Source organism: Copadichromis virginalis, linkage group LG9, assembly GCF_057382275.1.
Source record: "Copadichromis virginalis isolate Kocher_CV1m ecotype Utaka linkage group LG9, C_Virginalis_male_GT1.1, whole genome shotgun sequence".
Taxonomy (NCBI): Eukaryota; Metazoa; Chordata; class Actinopteri; order Cichliformes; family Cichlidae; genus Copadichromis; species Copadichromis virginalis.
In genome coordinates this window covers 18,103,299-18,111,676 of record NC_140626.1, presented here as the reverse complement: position 1 = coordinate 18,111,676, position 8,378 = coordinate 18,103,299, and positions in this window count along the sequence as shown.

Genomic DNA, 8,378 nt, shown 5'->3' with positions numbered 1-8,378 from the left:
CACAGTCAGAGTTTGGCATGGAGACATCCACGAGACAAATTTAAATGACAGGGTGGAAGCTGTTAACATCATGTTGCTAATAAGACTGACTGAAGGGGAGCAGGTGGTAGAAAAGAGAGAAAAGACTTAAACTATTTCCTGTCTTGTACAAGCTCTTCTCCTAAGACTAATTAAACAACATCTTCTGTTAAGTAATATTTAATCCTAGAGTCAGAAAATTGTCTCAGAGATTTATGACACCCTTTACCCGTAGATTGCAGGGGGTTTTCTCTTCAAGAAAAATCTATATTTCATATGTGTTATGGTGCAAACAAAAGTGGAGCTATTCCCAGTGTCACTTAATACTGGTTTGTTTGGGGGGAGTTTTTATTTTGAATCTGCAGTAGTGTGCAGGGTTAGCAGGGTTATTTTCTGCTAGTGTGAAGTCACTCAAAAAGTAGTATTAAAACAGACAGACTGGCCTCAGCCCAGTTAACAGAAGTCCCAACACCTCTTTGATTACCATCACTCTGTCTCATAAAATGTTCATAATCTCTCACTCACACTAGCTTTAAACAGGGCAACCAGCCTGGTAGTTTTTGACTGAATTTTTTTCACATTTGGCAAATAATTGTGGTGACTAACTGGGTTCTCAGAGGTTTACCGTGCAACACCAACAACCTCTGGTTGACCACTTTTGGTTGCAAGGTGGCTGCACTTGTTTCCTGGTGGGAGGCAACCTGACTGACAGATTGGCAAATCATTGCCAGCTGTTTGTATTCTGGACATGCTCCTATATAAAAGTCAACCACTTGTGTCATTTTGCAGTTAAATAATCATCCTCCAGCAACTACTTCAACATTTTTGGAGGAATTTCTGTGTTTGTGTTTCAAATCTATGAAGTTCTGTCTGAACTCCCGTTTGAATTTGCATCAATACATTAACTTTTCTAAAAAAGCAAAAAACAAAAAAATACATTTAGCTCTATGTCACCAGATCATGATGATGACATTAGCTTACCTTTTGTTAAATGTTAGTGTTCTTCATTTTACTAGTATAAAGTCATTCAGTGAACATAAACAACATGTTTTCGGCAGCAGAGGAACTAATGAGGAGCTTCGGTGTGCAATCCCACTGATTCTGCAGGTCACTGAATAAGACTCTGCAATTTGAGTCTAATCAGTTCATTGATCCGTTCACGTGTCTGTAAGTCCACCCCGATAGTGTTTGGTTCGTGAAAAGACGGTATCTGTTCCAGTAATGCAACTTGATGCCGTCTTATAGACAATTTCAGGTAATCAAACTGAATTAAAATACGACCTTAAATGGCTGTGATTAAAACAGATGCAGCATTGCTGTGCTACATTTCTGTTACATCATATTTCATATGATGATTCTCAGGGAAAATCAGTTTTTACTGATGTATTGTTATCTAAGCTTTTGCTTTATCTAGTGATGCAGTTATATAGACTTCTCCCAAGTGGTTATTTTGATCTTACAACAGCTCAATCAACACTAACAAGAGAGGTTAACAGCATCCTTTGTTTTAATTAAAAGAAAACCAAATATGCTTCTACAGATATTTTTATTCGGTTTGAAAATGTGGAAAAAAGTTGTGTAGCAGTGCATTGGTATTGGTGACATATTTAAATGATTATAATAATAACAACATGATAAGCTGTAACTGTTCTTTTTTGCATATTTATGGAATGGAGTCTCTGGACCTTTCTGCACATTTATTTTGGGTAATTCAGTTGTCAAACGGAGACTATCAGCCAAACTCAGTTTACCGTGCATTTTGTTGTTATTATTTTTAACTCAATTTCTATAATTTATCACAATAATATTGTGATTGTGACTTCATTTGGGTATTAAATTAGTTTACTGGAAGCTAGTTAAGCAAACATTGATGAAAGAACAGTTATAGAATTGTTGAGCAATGGTAAAAATAAAATAAAATAAATAAATGAGTAAGCAAAAATAAGCATGGACATACTACATTCTTGCAAATGCAGATTTGATGTGATTTTATATTGTCACGTATTTTGGGAAGGTAACTGTAGGCAAATGGAAACTTGATCAAATGTCTTCTTCTGCTTTGTTTCTAAAAGTGTCAGGTCCAAAAGGAAGTCTGTGAGCTCTAGAAAATCACCTGTTCCAGGCCTCCCATAATGAAAATGTTACATAACAAAATATTGGTGTGGCTGAAAAGACTGGTTACATTTTTGCCAGCTTGTTTGCCCACTGGTTATGTGCTTCTTTGCATATATCTGTTGTGGCATTCAAAAGCATCTATTAAGTATTTTTAGCATTATTTGAGATTCTTTTCATGTTGCTTGTGTTCTGTGGAGTATCCGGGAACAAAAAAATATCTCCACCTATTCTGTTCCTAACAGAGCATGTGCGCTGTTTCTCTCTGGCTCGTTTATTTTTTCTAAGATTCTAACCCTCTCAAGTACACTCATTAGAGCCTCAGTCAGGCATGGTTGCCAGATTGTGTTTGGCAGGAGCACAAACAACACTGGCAGCACTTTTTGTCTGCCCTCGAAGTTCAAAAGTTCGAAACCAACAACAACCAACCCAAAGACAATGAGAGGATGACATGGGTTTAGATCCAAATCTGCGTCACCATGCTTCTGATTTCAGTCTAATGAGACATGCCATCAGTTTGTGCCTCCTTGAAGTTCCAGTTCATGTGATTGACTGGATTGGACCCAAGAACAAATAAAAGATGGCAGCCCTTCAAATGAGAACATATGAACACTCAAAATGTCTCCAATGTTAAGTTACACTTTATATAAATACAAATGAGAAGCAGTACAAGTTCCTTTCAAGTTCCAGTTCAACCAACCAAAATAACGTATGCTGTCTTAAGATGGCAGATGCAAACAAAAATATCTAGCAAGGTGTAAATTAAGGTTAGGGACCAAAAGTTTCCTTTAAACAAACCTCCTGTGTTTATTTTTACTGCAATTATGATTTGTGTACTTTAAACTGAATGAACAAGACCACAGAGAACTCTATGTTGGCCCCATCATGCTAGGCACAAATTATTTTGGAGTTGCATCAGAAAAGTGCATCCATGTTAAAGATAGATCAATAAAATCTGTCAAATCAAACATGGAAAGGAAGTTGCAGAAAGTAGCACCTAATGTCCTAGAAAAAATAAATAAAAACAACAGCATCCGTGATGGTGTTTACTCTGAGCCTACCACCAAAACACAGATATTCTTGAATCATAGATTTCAGAGGCTCTTGTCATGAGTTTTAATCCCACAGCATAAATGATCCTAAAAGATAACCACCCATCAGCAAAGGTGGAGATAAGCACTCAGTCACACAGCTTTAGAAACGTGTTGGTGAGCTCCTGGCAACCTCCAGGGTTGCTATAGAAAACTGATCTATATAGCACCTAATGTCAGGGTTCATCCATCATGTTACACAAAGTGAAAACTTTGTGCTCTGTCCATGGTCCTGAAATTATAACTGCTTAATTTGAATGTAATAAAACCTTATTAAGGAAAAGTGTGCTTTCAAAGTTCATTAACATGAAGGTATTGATCAAAACAAAAACAAACAGCAAACTATAAACCAATTCAAATTAAATTGTTATTAAGACTTCACTTTTCCGACGTCGATCCAAATCTGAATATTTTTAGGACATTTTTTGGACATTAATTTCAAATTCAGTATCCTCATCCTCATCCTGTGAAATTTCTACCACACAAACCACATTATTTTGGAAGAAGATTTGAAAGTGTTGGAAGACTTCTTGTTGCATGACACCTGTTTTTAGTTGGAGGTTCCAGGTCATTGCTGAGATTGAGCAAATTTAACATTATATAGCTTGGTAATCTATACATTTTTATCACATCTTTGTCTGACATTGCAAAGAAACTGACACAAGCGAAGAAAAGTCTCACTCTTTCAGCACGAGCTCTTAAATCTCTGTAATGCCTTCTCCACACAGCAATAACTAATTTTATGTAAAGTTAACACAAAGTGAAAAACTGAGCTTGGTGTTTTACAAATATGTATTATAATATATTGCACTCTTGTAGGATTCTTCATTCTTGTAGTATTCATACACTCAACATGTACTCATGTATCTCTTTGCCATCATATATATGGAAGCTGTTACAGTAGAAACGGCCTTTAAGTGTGGTTTATCTGGTCTTTGTAGAATTCATCTTGTCTTTGGATGTGTCCAAAGCATTAGAAGAGGTCAACTGGAAACATATAAAGGTATTATTTCATTAGACTTTAGTGTGGTGAGATAACCAGCAGGTTGACAGATATTCTCAGTTGAACTTGACATCCTAAAGGTCTTAGCATGTGTGCTAATGGTGGGTTGTGCAGAATTTCAATTATATTTAAAAATCCTCCTCCAGGCATGTTCAACGATAAAAGAATTAATAATCTTCTTAGAACACACATTTTAAATCTGTTTTTTTCTGTTACATGGACAGAAATTCTGCCCTCTACACCTCCTCTCTCAATGAGAAATGCAGAATGTGTCAGTATGCAAATACCATGCAGTTGGTTGTGGCTCCCAGGAATGACTGATCACAAATCCTATTCGTACTTAAATGCCTTTGATCCTGTTTTTATCAGTTTGGCATCAGCCAATTGCCCCACAAGGTTTCCTTTTGGCATTGGTTCGCCATGATGTTGTGCCAATGGTTAGATCAGTCGCATGCCCAGCACTTCAGGAAGGTTTGGTGTCACATGTTGATGGACTGGGCAGCCATGAGAATCAGAATCAGAGAGTATACTGATGCTGATTTTAAGCAGGTTTAATGTTAATGTTATTTTTAGAGTGGGAAATACTGCAATCTTTTAGTTAACAGTTCACCCGTTGCCTACTGGTGGTGGTCAGAGGGCCCGGTGGCGCCAGTGTCCGGCAGCCTCGCCTCTGTCAGTGCGCCCCAGGGTGGCTGTGGCTACAATGTAGCTTGCCATCACCAGTGTGTGAATGTGTGCGTGAATGGGTGGATGACTGGATATGTAAAGCGCTTTGGGGTCCTTAGGGACTAGTAAAGCGCTATATAAATACAGGCCATTTACCATTTAATGATCTTGAGATCCCACAGCCACCCATCCAATCTCCTTAAGGGACTTTGTTGCTGTTTCAAACAGGACTGTTTGCTTTCAGCATTTAAAACTGTTAAGGGGCAGATGCCAAAGGACTGTGTTTTTCCTGATGTCTCCTGAGGTCTCTAATAGTAGATAAGATTTTTCTTGAAACCTTCATGAGACTCTGTAGGTGTGTTTAAATCCATCTCTAATAGTGCTTGAACTGGAAGCTGAAGCACTAGGGAGGGTCTTTGTTGTAGTAGAGCTTTGCAAACCTGCCAGCATTGCTGGGCCCATCGTCGACAAGACTGTGGCAGGAGGTTTAGAACCTGGAAGGGCTAGAGTTTGGCAGCTTCACTCTTTTGAGACTGTTTCACCAATTTAGGTTTAGAGTGTCCTCCAAAACAAACTGAACATAAGGCAAGGCAACATCTCTGTCTTGCAAAATGCTCCCTTCTAAAAATCTGTGACCCTCCTCCCCCAAATATTTCAGAAACCTTGCCTTTCCTCTCCCTGCCATCTGCAGATTCCAAGAACAGTACAACTTCTGTACAAGTCAAAAGAGCTACAATGGAAATGCATTGTGAGACAGCCTGAAACACTTTAAAAGTACACTATTTTAGATAAGCTATATTTATCTATGGCTGACTGACTGTAATTAAGTGGGTGGAAGGCACAACAGAATTACATGTTGACATTAATGAAATACAGCAACAGAAATTGTCCAGTGCAGTCCTTACACTTAGAAATCTCCCCACTATCGGCAGCAATGTATAGTCACAGGCACAAGTGAGCAAAGAGGTTTAAATATGTACATAAAGTTTGCATATGGAGAATCCAACATGATAATTACATTATCATGGTAATTACACCCATGTCAGCACTGAAATTTATCTTTAGTTGATAGGCAGGTTGAAGAAAATAAGGAGGAGCTGGCATGTCAGTGCAGCAGGAGCGAAGATGAGTTGTCATACACAAAAAAGTGATATTTTATCTTTCCCCTCCATTTTTCTCCTCTTCCTCCCACATGCAGTCAAATGGTCTGAGTGAAATGTGTTCTTTTAAAAGGATTGAACCGTGTGATTGAAGCTTAAAGGTAATTTTGACAAATAGCTTTTCAGTGGTTGAGGAAATGAGTACATCTCCACTGACAGACTTAAAGTAACAGCTGAAAGGAAGATAAAGTCCTGCTGTATCACGCAAGGTTAAATATGAAGCAATCATATCACGAGTGAACAAGGAGAGAAGGAAAATCTATTTGTGAAGTAGCCTCGGCATTACCGAACATGACAAAAAGTCTCATCTCTGACCTCTCCATCTTTGTCAGGAGTGTTTGTGAACAGCTTCCACAGTCTGGGAGGCCTGGATGAGGACAGAGAGAGTTATTGGAAGGTCAATTGTCCAGGTAGTCAATCTATACTATTAACTGATGTATTGATCCATCATGTGTTTGATCACTCTGTCAGGTAGAGCAGAGGCAGGTGAGTTCTGAGCAATCAATCTCCAGCAGTCTCACATACAGCCTCCAGCTGGTTGTCGATTGGCTGCAAGAGTCTGCTGATGAGCCAAATGTCTGAAAGGCCCCAAGGGAAATCAATGCACAGCCCCACACAAAGATTTTACACTTCATGTTCTTTAGTTGATCATATGTCTGAAAGGTAAATCACAGGTTCATGTACAGTGCTGTTATAGAGTGAAAAAAAGACAACAAATCAAAAAGCTGAAATACAGTTTTTTGATTAGTTTTTTTTAGTTCTTCCGGCTGAGTTAATTAATCATCTTGTTTGGTTAAGTAAATATATAGTTCAGCTAATCAATGCCTTTCCTAGTTACTGTTGCTACAGCTGTCAAGTTTTCAGGTTCAGTAAACAGTTGGGAAAAAAATAACAGCAATTGATGTAACAGTCGAAGTTCTGACTCAATTTGACATGGAAACAATGAGGTCATCTTCGATTTATGACAAGAAAAGAAAAACATTTTGGATGCTTGGCTTACAAAAAACAAGTGAGATGATGACTGTGCTTGAATGAGCCTCTAGCAAAGAAGTGTATAGTGCACAGGTGAGCTCCTAGTTTATGGAAACCTCCACAAAACTGCAGTATGGATATGATCAATTGTTTTTGCAGCAAGACTCTGGAAGCATTGGAATGCTCAATATTTGCACAAGCATTTTATGATGTTGTGGGGAAATAAAATATTTATTTTCACATCCACAGATAATGTCTAAAATTATCCAGTGCCTGCAGCTACTTTAGTTGGCAAGATTGCACTGTTAGTCTGATTATTTGCTGATGTGTCAGACTAATGTAAAACCTGTGCCAAAATTGTGTGGAGATGGTTTTGATTGATAGCTATGGACTGCAGACTTCAAGACCCATATACAGGGAGTCAACTAAAAACAGACTCTAACAGCTGGTGATAAGCTTGCAATAAAGAAAATCCCAAATGGATGATCAATAAAACAGTGCTGCACAGTGTATAAGGAGAGGTTACTATATAATGAGTAAAACAAGGTATTTATACACCGAGGGATGACTGGGGAAACGGGAAGAACAAGTGCCAGGTCAGGGTAATTACACACAGGTGAGAGCAATCAAGGGAAGCCAGAGAAATAAAACTATCACAGGATATGGAAGAAAATAAATTTTCAAATTAAAACAGGAAGTAACCAAAAGATAACTAGTAAACAAACAGAGTTAAAGGAGCAAGAATAATAAATAATAAACCAAGAATTCAAACCAATGACAGAACAGTAAAGAAATCTAAATAGGAATCAGAACTCAAAATAATATGAGCTGTAGTGTTTATGAATTTGGCAGACTCAGGTTGTGAATGTGGTCTGACCTCGATCCCACCCGACTATCACCTGTGCGGGTTTGAGCTAAAAAAAAACTTCCCTCATCCAGTATGCTTTGTATTCTGGGATGCTGCAAGGTACTAAAGATGTGCAAAGGTCCGTACAGGCTAACAACTAGCTGTGCAATGAACGGAAATTTTCCAGTAGTGCAGAACACAGCAACTTCTTCCTGTATTTACTGTTGTTGCTCCTGCCCCAGACACATTTGGCCTATAAGTAGACTGAAAGTTCTCACGTAGTAACACATTTTGGTTCATTTGTAGTTCGCTTGGCTTTTCCTCTGTCTGAAAACTAACCAAACCAGAGGGAAAAGATACAAGTTTACAAACTCATGAACTGATTTAGGCCAGAGTAAATGAACTAGTGTCGAGAAAAACTGGCCACCTTCTGAAACTTTCTGAAATATTTTCATGTGTCACAGTGTTCAGGACAGGAGCCTGAGCACAGAGTCAGCCTTTTTCCTCAC